Source organism: Cygnus atratus, chromosome Z, assembly GCF_013377495.2.
Source record: "Cygnus atratus isolate AKBS03 ecotype Queensland, Australia chromosome Z, CAtr_DNAZoo_HiC_assembly, whole genome shotgun sequence".
Classification (NCBI taxonomy): domain Eukaryota; kingdom Metazoa; phylum Chordata; class Aves; order Anseriformes; family Anatidae; genus Cygnus; species Cygnus atratus.
Window position 1 is genome coordinate 75,632,650 of NC_066396.1, and position 18,448 is coordinate 75,651,097.

Here is an 18,448-nt window from a genome sequence, read left to right on the forward strand (position 1 = left end):
ACTGAAAGAAACAGAAGTGCATGTAGGTATTACTACACACAATCCACTCTTTTGCTCCTGATGAAATTAAGTTGCCCTGATTGTCCCAGTGTTTTCATTATGATTTGTTTCTAATGCTCAGAAAAACAAAATGTAATCTTAGAGATGGGTTACTTTTTGAAGAGCTAGCTTTGATTTTTTTTTTTTCCTAGAACTATAGTCATAGAAATAATTAGTATTTCCTATTGAGATCACCATCTTAATGAGAGATACCACTCAGCTACCAGGTCTCTATTACAATGGGTACCAGGCAGGTATAATTTGAAAGGACACTTTCCAATCTATAGAGATACTTTAAACTAGAGATACTTACTTCACTGTGTCGAAATCCCTGACTCTTACCTGTGACATCAGTACAGCAAAGACTGCTACTCCTTCTGGCAATTGGACTGTCAGTATAAGAGGGAAGAGAGTAAGGGTAGGAAGAATTCTTTGATCCAGTGCCTGGATATTCACATGAGCTTAGCTCACTGTGATTAAGAGAAAAATCATGACTCCTGAGAACCCTTTTCTGGGGCTCTTTTAAGGAACTGTGCAACTGTCTATTAATTTTTTATTAATTATTCTATATTTACTCTTCTATGTGCTCCTTGATGGAGTAAAGCACAGGTGACATTTTTCTGACTTTCTTTACTTTTCTTTGTGGCTTGCAAGAGATTTTTATGAACAAATCTAATAGCAGAGGATTTAACCTGAACACTCACAGTGTTAGCAATCAGTCTGAACTCTTACAATAGTATGTGGAGCAAAACATGAACACAGGCCAGAAAATACTGGCTTTTGCATCCTTCCCAGTCTCTCAGTCCCCATAGAGTTCTGTCTTCTAAGTGCCAGTGACCATTTTTCCAGCATATTTATAAGGATGGTTACTGACAGATAGCACGTATATATCAGTCAGTTTGCATATCAATAATTGTATCTCGTAGTCTTCTGACCTGGGAAATGATAAACTCCTGTCTGAAGTTAAAATAAATTAGAGGGTAAACAGACAAAGACTTCAAGAAAATACTACAAATATTCTCACATTCTCTGATTGCTTCTACCTCCACCCTTATTCTGAATATACTTATAGTCTATATTGGTTCTTCTCACAATGCAAGGTACCTAAAATTTCACAGGAAAATTGTAGCTTGCAGTATACTTTGCCTTGAGCAAAGCTCCAAACCATATCTTTCAGAAAAGAACAGCATATACAGTGAGTAAACTAGGCTCTAATAATCATGTGACCAATAAATAAAGAGAGAAGAAAAAATCAATTTAAAATTCCATTAAAAGCAGGAAGCAAACAAAACAAAACAAAAAGAAGATGAACCAAACCTCGTTCCTATTAAGTTGTGGGTCTCACTGGAGTGTTCAGGCTCATTCAGTAAGACATTTGCTGGAATCCACAAAAGTGTTTAAAACTCTTGACACGAATCCTGTGCAAGCACAGAAACAGAGTGATAAACAAGATACTCTGTTGTTGGGTTACCCAGGTGACCTTGGACTTACCTGAAGTTAGGGTGAAGAGCAAAGATTAACACAGACTGATTTGTCCTATAAAGTATACAAGGTAAATATGAACACACTGCCAGTATGAACCAAGCAATTTTAGCAGAATTGTTGGGTGCAAAATCTTGCAAGGTCTCCTGTACCCAGGCAACCATATCAGTACTACCAAGCAAGGCCAAGGATCTCTAAGTGACAGCATTGGAAATGATAGATTTAGGTGCAAAGTTAGCAGAAATGGACCAGAGAAGGAAAAGTACTTGGGAGAGGAGTTGTTTATCTGGGAGAAGTTTGGGTGGAGAAAGGACAATACAAGAGAAAAGGCACACTGAGGGGGACAGAAAACAGAAAGAAGAGTTTTAATATTAGGTAAGGAATAGATGATTGACCTTTCAATGGCAGGATTGTGGAGGTCTGTGGACAGCAGTAGTTAACGTTGACCTGCAGACCCAAGCCCACTAGAAAACAGAGTGAACACACTGGACTCTGTCAGGTCTGTCTCCTAAAGATTTGGTGAGGAGTGGTACAGAGGGATAGACTTGCTCCATAGCACTGGGTGGTGTGAGGGGAGGAGGGTGACAGAACCTTCCAAAATCACTAGTGATTCATTAAGGTTCAAGAACAATACATGTTCTCGAACAATACAGGTTCAAGAACATATCATGTTTGTGCAACATGATGTAACTGCGAAGTGTATTTTATTAGTGTTTATTACTTAATTACATTATTTAGTTTCATAGGCTCTCAGCAACATAGTGCTTAACCAATAACCACTGAAGCTTGTTATATCAGTTCTCTCTCAGTCCTGCAATCTAAAGAGGGAGTGTTGGACCTGGATACTAAAATTCCAGAACTGTAACTATCTAATCCAATTATGAAAATTACAGTGGAAATCTTTGGCCAAATTTGTCATTCCTACTGGTTAATAACGACTAACTTCTGGAAAACTGCAAATATTGAATTGCTGATTTGTAGTAGAGATTAATTCCAACAAACCGCAGATGATTGATTCTTCTAATCCAGTTGTATCATGCTGCATAATTTCATCTTGGGGTTTATTACCAGTTATTAAATGAGGCTTGGTGAAAGTAAACAAACAATAAGGGAATTAAGTAATTGTCAGTTTACTCCTTGCAGATGAGCATTGAGGGGAAATGAGACTTACATATGAACTATTAATATATGAATAATTTATTCAGTAGAGTTCTCAGATGGAGGCCACTGCATTTGCACACAATGGGAAATTCAGTGCTGTTTATTAAAACTGTCTGAAGCAGACATTCAATTATAGCCTTGTCCTTCAGTCCCTAGTTCTAGAGAGATGCTTAGTCAGGTTCTGCCCCTCTTAAAATTGCCTCTGCAACAAAGGAATGACAGTCAATGGTACCCAATCTGTCTCTGTTCCCCTCAGCAGTTATTAAACCAGAGATTAACCTGAGCTGGAGCAAAACTCTTCATCACCTGAAGCACAGAATCTGTTACTGGCTAACTTCTTTTGTAACTCCTACTAGAGAATTTCTTTTGAATTTTCATCTCTAATTAGCAGTTTTATTCTGTTGTACTATCCAATGCAAGAAAATGAGCAAAATCTTTCTTCATAATATGCCTCCCCTGAGAGTAAATGGTGACTAGAGTTGAAAAAGTATTGGTCTCTGAACAGAGGATGCGATATGCTGATACAAGTGAATATCACAGATTTCTATCTAAATTCCTGGCCTCCCTTATAAAACTGAAGACAAAATGTATTTGCTTAAATTAAAAAGCCCAAAGAGATTTATAGTGGGTTCCTACTAGCTTATGCATTTTGAACAGCTCAACTTTGCTTCCCCTGAGAGCATTCCCATATGGAGGAAAAACTGATTATGTCACAGTGTTAACACTAGTGAGCGAGTCTGACCAAGAATGTTTTAAGGACAGGAATTGAAGATTGCTTCACAAAAAGCACAGTTAAGAAAAGGTTAAAAAATTTAAGAGTGATTAAAATGTTTATTTTTTGAATTTGTTTCCCTCCTATGTCTAACTTCTGAAAGGGGATCAAAATCCTTTATTAGTGCTTATACAAATACCTCTCTTTGCATTCAGAGCTTCCAAATTAACTTAAGGAAGAGAAGACAGAATCAATGACAGCTATAAAAAAATGTGTGTCTATTTTGTTAGATTAACAGACTCCAAGAGGAATGCCCCTGAAGAACAGCGAGTAAGACCTACTTTGTATCAGTACTCTCTGCCATGACAGGAACCCACCACCCAGAGGCTTTTCTGCAAGAAAAAAGAGAGAGATTTCTACTGATTGTAGAATTAAGACCTTGCTCCTAGCCAATCACAACTCAGGGTGGTCAACAGGCTAGGTTGCTCAAAAAAGTCCAGTTTTGTCTGGAAAGTATAATAAATCAAGATCATTTACACCCAGGTCCTGGAGAACCAGCTTTAAAACATGGACTAAAACCTACATGCAAATCTCTCATTGATTTCAAAAGTAGGAAAGGTTCCAAGAAACTACTTTGACAGAAAGATTTTTGTTAAGTATTCTTCAGAGTAACTTTATTTCTTTGTAAATGTCTGAGTCCCCAAATAACTGACAGATTGCCACATTAAAACTTGACCTAGATACCAGATACAAAAACTAGTCCCAGATACAAGTTGTTCTGTGTAAGTGAATTTTGAATCAAGAACCAAAGAATTGTACAGAGAAAATAGGGTTCCGATACAGTCTTTAGAGCTATAGTTCTAAGTTCTTCCAACCATAGCTACTAACCAGAAATACTTGTTTTCTATCAGAAATCCAGTACTTATGGTATCTTCTTAAATTAAGTTCCACTTTATAGAATTTTACTACATAAAGTCAAAAGACTGTTTTCAGTGTTTCATAAGCTAAAGACTATATTTATAATAGAAACTGATATTAATCAGTTTAACTGCATTTTAATCACCAGTATCTTTGACGCAAATGGGAGATACTATGTTTAAGAGTTATGTCTTAGCTCTAGCCTCTGATCAGTCATGTAATACAGACTTAAAACTTTCCGTGTTTCTGTTCATTGGCTGAGTATGTAGAATATATTCTGAGAGTCCTTTGATGTACCACACATACAAACATCAGGAAAGAGATTCTAGACAAAGTTCCAGACAGTGGTTAAAGGACCAAAGATAACCCACAAAAATCCTATAATACAGTCACCCCAAATTACATGACAAATTATCCCAGTGCAACTTTGCTTATTTCTCACCTCACTTTTACCAACCGAAAACCTCCTCCACACCTCCTCTAATATACAGCTGTGGTGGATTAACCCTGAAGGAAGGCCAAACTCCTATCCAGCTGGTTTCATCAGCAGGAAAACAAACAAACAAACAAACAAACAAAAACAGGTTGAGAAAGCTCGTGGGCTGAGATACAGGCAGGGACACTGTTACCAATTACTTTCATAAGCAAGAGTGACTCGACCTGGGGAAAAATTATTTTATTGCCCATTAAAGTAGATTTGGGTAGTGAGAAACAAGTACTAAATCAACACTAGTCCTCCTCCTTTTCTCAGGCCCAGCTCCACCCTACACATCCTGCAGAGGCTAAGGAGTACAGCCAGATTCCCTCTTCTGCTTTCCCTGGTCCTGACATGGGTTCTCTGAAAGCTGCACTGGATGCCTGCTGTAGCCATCACACTGCTCCAGCTCCCACCAGGACCTCGAGCCACGTGGATCCAGATATGATCAGCCCAGCGTGGCCCCAGCTTCTTCCAACAAAGCTCTCCAGCACCCAGTGCAACGGCTGTGAAAGACGTGTGGTTTTTCCTTTGGGATTTGGGTGTGGATGGGTGTGAGGCTTCCTTTGTCACCCACCACAGCTCACTGAGAAAGTGAGCCTCAGAAAGCAAGAAAAACCTAAGGTTACAAAAGCTGTTAAGGTTTTGTAAGGTTTTTGTAAGCTAAGGTTACAGCTGAAGCTGTAAGTTGGTTTTAACACCCTTACCGTGAATTTCTTCTTCCTGTATCTGTGTGATCTGAGCTATGTTGCTTGTTGGCTTCATAACATCTCTGAGAAGACACAAAACTTTCACCCTGCTTTCAGTTTTGGCTGCCCAGAGCAAGATTTCTACATTACCTCCCAGCCCCAGTTTGATGTGACTGCTAATTACAGACTCCATTTCAGACATGTCCTGACTGTTTAGATGAAATATGGGGGAGAGGGGGAACACAGTACTAAGTACACTACTTACAAGTAGTACACTACTTACAAGTACTAAGCCATCTAAAAACAAAAACATCATCAACAACAAAAATAAATAAAAATAAAAGGTTTTAAAAGATTGTTGGGTGCTGATATTTTTACTGGCTTGTTTCACGGAACTTACTCATGTTGTTTCCTTTTTCTTCTCTTCTCCTCTCTGCAAAAAGCTGTCTGTGAATGTCTTCTACTTCCTTTGTACTTTGTTTTCCTGCTGGGGTTGAGGTGGAGAGGGGTTAGTTTTTCTAGAAACTTTACTTACATGAAAGAAAGCTCCCTGTCATCCTCTTATGTAGAACAAGAGGAAATTGATTTCAGTCCTTCCCTGTAATGTAGACTCTGGGGTTTTAATCTTTCTGCTTTGATTACAAGGAACTGGAGTCCCTAGTGTCCTACCTATTGTTCAGTTTCTCCTCTTAAACTCCTAAGCTCACAACTTCTCTTCTTTCTAAGTGAAGTTCCCCATATGCTTTTAATTTTTGAAAAGTTGAGACAAGGTACTGTGATTATTTCTAAATAAACGTTCCTTCTCTCTTCAAAGTTATCACCAAGGGCAATTTAAAGTTATGATTTCCATGGAAAAAATGGGAATCCAAAGTAATTAGCATTCTAGAACCTCAAAAGAGAGAGTCTGATTTTAAGACAAAGACATTGATTTGTTTCATTTTCACCCATCACAATTTGTAGTCAAAAAAACTATATATTTGGAGTTCTATGCATATATACAATGTTAAAGAATAGAAGAATATGTTTAGTATGAAGTTCTCAGATTTGAACTGCAATTTGATGAACAGTCATGTATCTCTAAGCGGTGTTCAAATCCATTACACTTTTTTTCCCACATAAATTATTCACCTGTATGCAGCTAATCATATGTGACAGCATGTGTAAGAAGATTAATTAAAAACTGACTTTGTCATTATGAATTCAGTGAAAGTATACAAAGCCTACCGATAGGCTTATCAGAGACCTAATTGTATCCCAACACACAAGTGCTGAAAGACCAGGTACTACTTGTCACATTGATTCTACAGTTGTAAAAAGACAATAATACCATGATTCTCAGAGTTACCAATATTCAGAGGCAGTTGGTCCTGTGGAAAATCATCAGTGCTTTGGTTCAAGGCTTGTCTGTGTTTGGGGAATGCTAATTCTGTTGCGAGATATTTTGTGATTAAGCATTTCAGTTAAATCCTGAGGTGAAAACATGAGATTAACAGAGGACAATCAACAACAAGAAGGATCCAGGAAAGAAGAAACCCTGACCAATTTTCTTAAGAGCACCAGCTCTCTGATATATGTGGAATACTTTTCTTCATGTTTCTTTTGGTAGCATAGAAGAACTTCACAGAGAGGAAAAAAAAAATATTCAGGAAAGATGGAACTGTCATATTCATCTGCAAATTCATGCTGATAATATTGTTTTTAAATGTTTTGTCTCTATCATGCCTTGGCAGTTATTGAAGCAGCTGTACACCTTGTTGACAATAAAGACTTCTGATTCTTAACTATGCATCTCAGACATTAATCAGTGCTCTTCCTGAATTTATTTAATCTCAAATCAGTGTAATGCTCTGTTAAAGAACATCCAAGAAGGATGGGTGTTATTAGCTGGTACCCTCCAGCTGCGTTCCCCTTAGGAAGAGTTCTAAGGATCTCCCACTGATTCTACAGTAGATACGCTAAGTCCACCCTGACTATGCACATAAGTCAGGCATGAGAATAATAGAAGCTGTGGGTTTACTGGTTTACCCTAAACTGCGTAAATCCGGCCTGATCCACAGGGACTCTCCCTCAGACCAGTCACATTATTTACTATCTGTTATACTCCCTTTTTTCTCATTCTGGGTTTACCAATGATATCATCCTCACCCCATCTCTAGCAAACAATACATATTTAATTACTTTTTCCTCACTTATCCCTGTTTTCTTTGTAGCCACATTTTTTATTTCTGATATTATGTAGGCAGTTTTGGCCTCGCATGCACCTACTGTTACAGTTACCTGGGTGCTGGTGTCTTTGCAAGGTCCACTCCCCAAAATGTCCCTAGCACTCTCCTCCACATACCTGTGAAGTTTGGATGTTACTCACATCACACCTGCTTAACCACCAGTGAAATCCAGTTATTTCTGCAGATGCTGTCTCTCTATAATTTTTTTCAGCTGTTTATACTTTTATCTTGTCACATCCCACAATGTTCTCATGCCATATCCCACAGTTAGTCACATCCCATTCAATTAGCTCAGCTTTAGGCCAATGCCCAGCCAATGACAGAACAAACTGTCTGCAGCCTTCGTATGGCTATATGAGCGAGCAACCTGGAAGGTGTAGCATATTTCTGCATAGAAACAAGCAGTGAACACTTTTTTTGTTTGTTTTGTTTTATGATAATATTTTTTCCTCTTTCAAGTTGTTTGAATCTTTTTGTCTAATTTTTGCAGTCTTAGGGAAACCTGATTGCTTACAAACATCACCGCGTTGGCCATGCTTGCCTGTTAGACAAGACGAGCAATCACGTTTTCTCTACATCTCAGTTTGAGAGGCTATCAGTAGTCTTTTGTATTTATTTTGCATATGATCATTTTTCCTCCAGACGTACAACTATAATGCAAAAAAGGTCTTTTCTCTATGCATTACAATATTTAAGGACTTAAATAAGAACACAGCTGCTAGGTAGATTTGACATATAGATGCTCTACATAGACTCTTCTGCCTAGTGGGAGGACAAGAGAAGACAGTCAATTCAATTGCTCTGTTCCAGCCAGCACAAAAGGCATTCATCAATGATATCCAAAGTCAAGAGGTCAAAAACAGATCGACATGGTGAAATTGAAGATTTTGTTCTTACCCACTGTGTTCTTGACCCTGAGACACTTGTGCTGCTGCAGGAAAAGGGTTATTATCCAAGCGTAAAAGAATTCAGGATTTCTTACATTTAAGTTTTGAAATCATGACAAAATACCACTTGCAGTAGCTATAGACCATATTGCTGGTTAAAAGCATCTCTGCAAAGGCTTAGCAAAGTGCTTGAAAGTGTAAAGAAAGCTTGCATGATAAATCATAATCACTTTCAAATCAAGATTTTGAAGTCTTAAAAGATAAGATATTGCAGCTGCCTTCTCTCAATGCATTGTGTCACAGAAATATTGACTACCTCCAAGGAGAAATATACAACCCCTTTGGGCAACTTGGTCCAGTGTTCAGTTACACCCTCACAGTGAAAAACATGTTTCCCGATGTTCAGACAGAAACTCCTCTGTTTTGATTTGTGCCCATTCACTTCACTGGGCACCACCGAAAAGAGCCTGGCTCCCTCCTCTCTGCACCCTTCTTTCAGGTATTTATATGCCTTGATGAGATCTCTTACTGTAAGGCCTCTCTTCTCTAGGTTGAAGAGTCCCAACTCTCTCAGCCATTTCTAATAGGACAGACACACCAGCCCTTTCATCATTTTTGTGGCCTTTTCCTGGGCTTTTTCCAGTATGTCCATATCTTTCTCCTGATGGGAGATTAGCACTGGACACAGTACTGCAGGTGTGGCCTCTCTAGTGCTAAGGAGGATCACTTCTCTTGACATGCTGCCAATAGTCCCTCCAGATACAGCCCAAGATACCATTAGCCTATATTGCCACAGGGGCACATGGCTGGCTCATGGTCAACTTGGTGTCCCTAGAGACACCCCTGCTAATTTTCTAAAGAGATGCTTTCCAGCTTTTCAGACCCCAGCATGTCTGGGGTTTGGAGCTCCTGGGTTTGTTCATCGGCTTTGCAATTCCTTTTGTTGAACTTCATGAGGTTACTGTCAGCCGTTTTCTCCAGCCTGTTAAGGTCCCTCTGGTGGAAGCTCAACCACCTGGTGAATCAGGCACTCCTAGTTTTGTTTAATTAGCAGACTTAGAGATGGGACACACTACCCCATCACCAATGAAATGAAATGAAATGATCACTAATGAAAGTATTGAACAGGACTGGGATTGAAGAGAGGCTGTCCAGCCTGGGTCCGCCTTCTAGGCAGTTGAGAAGAGAGAAGTAACATTTGCTTTCCTCTGGTCCTCAGGCATCTCTTGTGATCTCCATGATCTTTGAAAGATGATTGAGAATGACCTCGTAAAAGCATTAGCCAGCTCCCTCAGCACTCATGGATATATGCCTTAAGGGTCCGTGGACTTATCCAGCTTGCTTAAGTATTCCCTAACCTGATCCTCATCCACCAGGGAAATACTTTTTGCTCCAGTCGTTAGCATGGTCTCTGTGGCCTGTGATTCCTGAGTGGCAATCTTTCTAGTAAATTCTGAGGGGGAAAAAAAAAAAAGAAACATTTAGTAAGTCAGCATTATTCATGCCATACAAGAGTTAGAAGAGTTCCTGTTGCATTCAGTACTGGCCCCACATCTTCCCTAGTTTTCTTTCTGCTGTTTATGTACTTATGGAAGCCTTCTTGTTGCCCTTGATATCCCTTGCCAGATTCAAGTCCAGATGGCCTTGGCTTTCCTAATTACACCTCTATATGCTTGGTCGACGTTGTTGTATTCTTCGCACATAACTTGTCTCTGCTTCCAACTTTTGTGTACTTACTTTATGTTTGAGTTTTCCCAGGAGCTCCTTGTTCATCCATGCTAGCATTCTGACATCTTTGCTTGATCTCCTGTTCAGTGGGTTTGATTGTTCTGCAGCTTGGAGGGAGTATTCCTTAAATAACAACCATCTTTTTTGGGAGCCCTCTTCCCTCTAGGGCCCTGTTTCATGGGACTATTTTGACCAGATCCCTGGAGAGGCCAAAGTCTGCTCTCCCAAAATCCAGGGTTGTGATTTTGCTTTTTGTCCGGCTTATTCCTCTTGGTATCCTCTACTCTATCATCTCATGATCAGTGTAGCCAAGACTACCTTTGGCCATCACGCCACCAACCAGCCGTTCCTCATTTGTAAGTTCAAGATCCCTCAGAGCACCTCTCTTTATTGGCTCCTCTGTCACCTGTGTCAGAGAGTTAGCAATCCTCATGGTTTGCTTTTGCGCTCCAGCAGATTTTGGCATAGCTCATGTGCCCCATGCTTACCAGGGCCTGTGAACATTAAGTTACTTATAGATGTCTGTAGAACTTCATCTGCTCTTTCTTCCTGATCTAATACTGTTTGTTGAATTGAGGGGTTAAGGGTTACAGCTAAGGTTAATTTGAGGTTCTTTTGCCATATTTTTAGCCCGTTTACTAGAAAACACCAAGCCACTGGTTATTCCCAGACTCTGATTATTGATAAGAGGTCCTTTCCAGATAAATCTTCTTAAAGAATAGACACAAATTTTCTTTTGTGACCTAGAAGAACTCAAAACTCACTTTAACTTTTGCTAAATGTCCTGACTCTTAAACACCCTCTGTATTCATTTGCATGATTACCTTTCCTTGTTTTTTGTGTTTGTAGAAGTCACACTCCGTCAGGTTTTTGTTGGTTCATTTGAGAGAGGAAACACCCATCTCCTGGCTATTCAGCAAGCTTTGCTGTTTGACTTACGGGTGTCCCTTTAACAATTTGCCTTCTCTTTCCTGTATACAGTACCATCTACTTCCTAATGAGCTCTTAAAAGCCAAATATCCAGAGGAGAAAAAAAAGAAGTTCAGCTGGAGCACAGCAGTTGCTGACACATCACATATGGGTATTCACAACTGATATAACGGATTTTCCTTAAAAACAAAATGTATGTTTGATTAATTGCACTTTGTATAATCACTTTTTTTAGTTTTTGAAAGAACTAGAAACTGTCCCAATTTTTATATTCTGCTTATTAACACATTATTTATAATCTAACATATCAAAGAGGAAAATAGATCCCAGGAACTCTGAGACTTATAATATTTTCTATTTCAAATGAATAAATGCTAATGCTTTTTTTTTTTTTTTTTCAAGTTATTATTTTAGTTCAGTGGATGGGTAATGAGCTGATTTAGCTGAGGAGTCATGGAAAGGTTATGACTAGGAAAAAAATAAAGATAGGTACTGTGTTCAAAGAAATCTTTTTTAAGAAAGTGTTTATGCTTGGCAGATACTAGGAAGGTTTGTTTTGAATTATTCAATGCAAATTCCACTCCTGAGTATGTAGGCATTTTTGCACAGGAGTACCTGAGAACATTATTGCTGGCAGGGAATTTGGAGCAAAATCTATAAGACTCTTCTCCTTTTTCAAATGAAGTTAAAGAAACTGTCATTTAAACCATCATAGAATGAATAATCACACGTATATCAAAGGTAAACATCCACCAATATGCCTCAAAGAGCTATGTTTTACAGTCTGCATTCAGTTGAGAGCTGTTAAAATAAGTTACAGCACATTATGGGGTAGCTTAATAAAGAAATAGTGAATGAAAATAGTGATTGACCATCACAATTACACCACAAATTCTATTTTTCTCTCAGAAACATCTGACATATTTGACACAACACTAAGGAAAACAAAAGCAAAAGAAGAATGTGATATTTAACCACTGCACATTAATCTTTCCATTAGTCTGTGCACAGTTATGAGATCTTGAAGTGGGTGGGCACAGCAAATTCTCCAGCTAAATCAAATTTCATTCATCCTGGGATAGGGCCTTACTGTAATAATATGTACTATAATGGAGACCTATTCCTAGTTTTCACTACATGAGAAAGAATTAATAGCAAAACACGATACAAGTCAAAACAAAAGCAGACCCACTGATTTCACCTAACAGGAAATTAATGCCTGATGACTAGTCATGGAACCATCTTTTCAATCTTGTTTTCAATCTTGTTTTCTTAAGGAACACAGAAAATTCCCAGGGGTTTGAGCAGTACAAACTTTTTCTGCCAGTCTCCATCAATAGCCCACTCACTCATTAGCTTGCTGACTTCCTGGAAATAGACTGGGAGGCAGCAATTCTACAGGAAGAACCAAATGCAAAGGCAGAGAGTTAATTTGAAAAGCTGGCTTTTGCCTGCAAGTCATCACTTATTGGAATAGTGGGAATCGATGATACTGAATTATAGGACTTAGGTAGCATGGTGATAAAAGTCCATACTGACTTAATAAAATCTCAAAGTCCATCATAAAGTAAAAGCAGTATATTCAGATACTGTTTTGCAAGCCTGTGCACATTCATGAATGTTTTGTGGTACTGCTGTTTTTTTATGCCTGGTTGTTTTGGTTTAATGGCAGAACACCGCAACATGGCCATATATGTACGCTACTTTAGGCAGAAGATTACTGCTTACAATAAAGCTTGATAATCAGCTAGAGAACAATTTGCTTCCTACATTTGACTTAAAATATCCAATTTCCTTCCTCCACCCCCCCAGGAGAAATTCATAATCTCAGGAATAACAGAATTGTCTTAGAAAAATCATTCCAATTACTGAATTCACTTCTCAAGTGTGCTAGGCTTGTGGAAAAATAACTAGAACAACTCTGAACTGGGACTTAGTTTTGTAGATTTTTTTTTTTTTTCTTGCCTCTTTATTAATCCTTCTTTCTCATATTCTAACAATGACTAATAATCCAACCATACCATTTTCTAATTAACTGAGAGGTTTTCAGGCCTGTACATTTCAGACCAAATGTGCATAGTTACACTTCTGTATGATGAGTCCAGATGCCTCCATGGATAGTTTTGCCATTTTATCACATATTCCTTTGCTGGTGAAAGATGTACACTGAATACAATGGGTGGCTTCAGCTCACTTCTCCAGCTTCGTTCTTCCAATTTATATGGAATACCCATGTACTTTTCAGAGTATTAATCCATTTTATACTCAAATCTACTTCCATCTCCGATTCCTTCTTAAACAAAGAGTAAATAAGACAATGAAATTAGTGACGTGCTTTGACACTTAAATTATACCTTGTGCAAATTCTTGTCCATAGCTTTTTCCTGTTGGAATAGTGACAGGCCTTTACAGTAATACAGTGTGACAACGGGCATTCAGAGCTCAGCATGCCATGCAGAAGTTCGTGGCACACTCAGGATCTGAGGCTCCAGTCTTGTCATTTTCCTTTGTCAATGTTAGGCATGTTATCTCTTCAGCAGGTTGGGAGGATGAAATTTAGCCACCTGAAAATTAATGTTTATTTAATGAAGTGTGGGACCTTGAAAACCTCTCAGCTTTGCTCTCCTGTTGCTTTCATTCTAATAAGTCCTTCTCCTTTAACTTCTTTGGAAGACAAGGACAATCTGTGTTGGTCTTACTTATCTTAATGTATTTCTTAATTCCATGCAGAAAGATCAGAAATGTTAGGTAGTTGAGTAGGATTGCTAATGACGTTGACAAAGGGTTCATTAAAAATCAAAATTGTGACAAGATTTTTTTTTCTTGGTGTTTTTACTATTAGAAGTTGCTTAAGATTGTAGTGAGAACCCAAATTATCTCACAGATAACTGTGCATGATAATCCTAGTCTATGTGTTTTGGACAGAATCCACTTGAACTAATGTATTTCTCCACTGTATTAGTAACCAGTGACAATATGCCCAATTCCCAAAGCAGTGGTGCTAATGACAAAGAACATAACTGTTAAATTAAAATAAATTAACCTTTTAATCTTGAATATACTTGCTGATAGCTTTGTTATACATACACTGTAATTATCGCACAGCAAGGGGCTGTTCACTCAGGTGGAATAATGGACAAGGATGAATAGTTTTCTAATGTGTCTTTCCTCCTCCTCCTGAAGTTACTCTTGTACAGGTCTGGGAAACCCCGATTTTAATTTTTAATTTTGCAGATACATGTTGTCAAATTTCCATTGCTCTTGACAGGCAGAGGATTACACAGATGCATAAATATACGCAGGATTCCACTAAACTTTACATGGCAGTAAATGCTTAGTTCACAGTCAGCACAGAGTTAAAGAAGCTAATGCAAGTAAAATGCATCTTATATATAAAAAAATCTTATGTACATTAAGATTTTTTTTTTTTTAAATTAGTGAGAGCTATGTTTCAAAGCGTGACTTTTGACCTTGAGCTACAGACCCCAGGATACCTGATCTTAATTTCGAGGAAGTCCAACACATGACTATACCTTTAGTTGTTGGTCATGGTCTTACATAATAAATTGGAGCACTGTTTTTGAAGGCAGAATGCCCCAGGCTGACAATTTCCAGTTTCTCAGCTTACAATGGCCTGAGATTCCCAAGGTTACAGTCAGGCTGAGGTTTCCTGGTTCTCTGCTGTAAAGCTGTGCTTTTTTAAAATCTGAAGAGCCTCAGTTGTTGTAGAACCAGTCATTTTGTCTCAAAAGGAAGAGCATGGAAAAAATCAGTAGCCACCAGAAGTTTCTGTATCATGGATTCAACAGCACATAACTATTGGAAGTTATTTGCATCTATTTTCAGCTTTTCCCTTAGGCAAAGTTACATTCTAGGATGCTTCCTCTAGGTATGGAAGTTTCATACACAGTAACTTAACAGAAATCTGCTAATGTATTGAATAAAAACAGCATCCCAGCTGACATAGGAAATGCCTGACCTGCACAACACTGACTGAAGAAAAAAATATAGGACAGTAACACTATGCTTGCTCTGGTTCACTTTTCTCTAGGTATCTGTTGCTTGCCTCTTTTGGATTGTAGTGGCTTTATGTGGCAAGGTTTTGGTGGCAGGTGTCTGCAGGGGTGAGAAGAATCCAGCAGCTGCCCCATGCTAGATATGGGTCAGTTTCAGCCAGGTCCAAAGGGACCCACCACTACCCAGAACTGAGCCAATAAGCGATGTTGTTTGTGCCTCTGTGAGAGCAGATTTAAGAAAGAGGAAAAAAAAATGATGCACAACTGCAGCTGGGAGAGCGAGGAGTGAGAAGCAGCCTTGCAGCCCCCAAGGTGAGTGCAGCAGGAGGGCAGGAGGTGCTCCAGGCACGCAGCACAAGTTTCCCTGTGGCCTGTGGAGAGGCCCCTGGTGGAGCAAGCTGTCCCCCTGCAGCCCATGGGTCCCACATGGAGCAGATCTCCATGCTGCAGCCCGTGGAGGAGCCCCCGGTGGAGCAGGTGGATGTGGCCTGGAAGAGGCTGCAGCACATGGAGAGCCCCCGCAGGAGCAGGCCCCGGGCCGGAGCTGTAGCCCATGGAGAGGAGCCCACGCAGGAGCAGGGGATCTGCAGGGAGCTGCCGTCCATGGGGGACCCACGCTGGAGCAGTTTGCTCCTGGAAGATGGATGGACCCTGTGGTATGGACCCAGATGGGAACAGCTATACCTTAAAAAAAAAAAAAAAGGTACATTTTTCTTCTAACTCTTGTGTATCTTGTAGAAAACTCATTTGTGATGTCAAGAAAGTACATTTCATTAGCTAAAATCTGAACTCTTGTTCATTTTGTTCTGGACTTTGGGACTACAGAGCTGCACAGCATATGAAAAAGAAAACATAAAGACAAAAATCTCTGTATTGTACAGATTTAAGAAGTAAGACTGAAACATGGATATAATGAATCATAGAATCATAGAATCATAGAATATCCTGAGTTGGAAGGGACCCATAAGGATCATCAAGTCCAACTCCTGGCACCGCAAAGGTCTACCCAAAAGTTTAGACCATGTGACTAAGTGCGCAGTCCAATCGCTTCTTAAATTCAGACAGGCTTTGTGCAGTGATTATTTCACTGGGGAGCCTGTTCCAGTGTGCAACCACCCCCTCGGTGAAGAACCTCATCCTGATGTCCAGCATAAATTTCCCCTGCCTCAGCTTAACACTGTTCCTGCGGGTCCTATCACTGGTGATAACGGAGAATAGGTCATCTGCCTCTCCACTCCCCCTCGCGAGGAAGTTGTAGACCACGATGAGGCCCCCCCCTCAGCCTCCTCTTCTCCAGACTGAACAGGCCCAGTGACCTCAGCTGCTCCTCATATGTCTTCCCCTCTAGTCCCTTCACCATCTTCGTTGCCCTCCTCTGGACACTCTCCAACGGTTTAATGTCCTTTTTGTACTGTGGTGCCCAGAACTGCACACAGTACTCGAGGTGAGGCCGCACCAGTGCAGAGCAGAGCGGGACAATCACTTCCCTCGACCGACTAGCAATGCCGTGCTTGATGCACCCCAGGATACGGTTGGCCCTCCTGGCTGCCAGGGCACACTGCTGGCTCATATTCAACTTGCTGTCAACCACAACCCCCAGATCCTTCTCTGCAGGGCTGCTCTCCAGTGTCTCATCGCCCAGTCTGTATGTATAGCCAGGGTTACCCCGTCCCAGGTGCAGGACCTGGCACTTGCTTTTGTTAAACTTCATGTGGTTGGTGATCGCTCGGCTCTCCAATCTGTCCAGATCTCTTTGCAAGGCCTTTCCACCCTCACCCGAGTCCACAACTCCTCCAAGTTTGGTGTCGTCGGCAAATTTGCTCCAAACACCTTCTAGTCCTACATCCAAATCATTTATAAAAACATTGAAGAGGACTGGCCCTAAAATGGAGCCTTGACGGACCCCACTGGTGACCATCCTCCAGCCAGATGTGGCCCCATTTACCACAACCCTTTGAGCCCTGCCTGTCAGCCAATTGCTCACCCATCGTATGATGTTTTTGTTAAGTTGTATGCTGGACATTTTGTCCAGTAGGGTCCTATGGGAAACCGTGTCAAAAGCTTTGCTGAAGTCCAAAAAGATCACATCAGCTGGTTTCCCTTGATCGACTAGATGGGTGATCTTATCATAAAAGGAAATCAAATTTGTTAGGCAGGACCTACCCCTCATGAACCCATGTTGGCTGGGACCAATGACTGCATTGTCCCCCAGGTGCGCTTCAATAACTTTAAGGATCATTTTAATAACTTCAAGGATCAATGAAAATAATGAAAAGCTCTGGGAAAACTCTGCAACATTGACTAAATCCACATTTCAACAGAGAGTTCACTGAGACTCACTGCCAGGATCAAATGTCATATGGGCACCTTGCAAACTTGATAGTGTTCATCCTAATAATATTTAAACAAACAATAAATCTGTTTCCCATAAAGAAAATTTTAGTGGAAATTAGCAAAAGTAATTAATCCAGTTGGTTTGTGCTGTATTGACTAGAGTTTCAAATGTCCTCCAGAACAGCAGAGCATGCAAGCTCATGGCACAAATCACTTGTGCCTGTAACTATAGTGAAAAGAGATTTGATTAAGGTTGGCAAAAATTAGAAAAAATTCAAGCATCCTTGTGATAAAAACTCTTGAGTTGTATTCCATATATATATATATTTATATGGAATACATACATCTATATATATAAATATATATATAAACATTAACATTTGGGAATACAGCTGAACAGGAGGTTGGGAGTGCCCATTTCCACAGTTATGTGCCAATGTCAGTATAGGTACCTAACAGAGCTCCTTCCAGCCATAGTCTTTGTCCTTTATTGCAGTATGAATCTTTCCATAGTCTGCTCTTCCCTCTAACTCCTAGATCAACTCCAGGAACACAGCTGCAACCTTGTTTTTCACCCATGTGCTCTTTTGTTTATTATGTTTTGTTCCATTCTGCCTGGATTTTGGCTCAGATTTCACTGACTATTCCCCAGGCTGGTTGCCAGCACCCGTGGGCAACTCTTTGATACAGCCTTCTTAAAATTTTGTAACAGCCACGAGCTCTTTTTCACCATAACAGCTCCCATCTCGGTGCTCTCCCCTCAGACATCAGCCATGGCCCTTCATTATCCATCAGATGGCCTTTAAGCCATCTGGCCTCAGGATATCTGCAGTATCTCCAACAAGCTCTGCA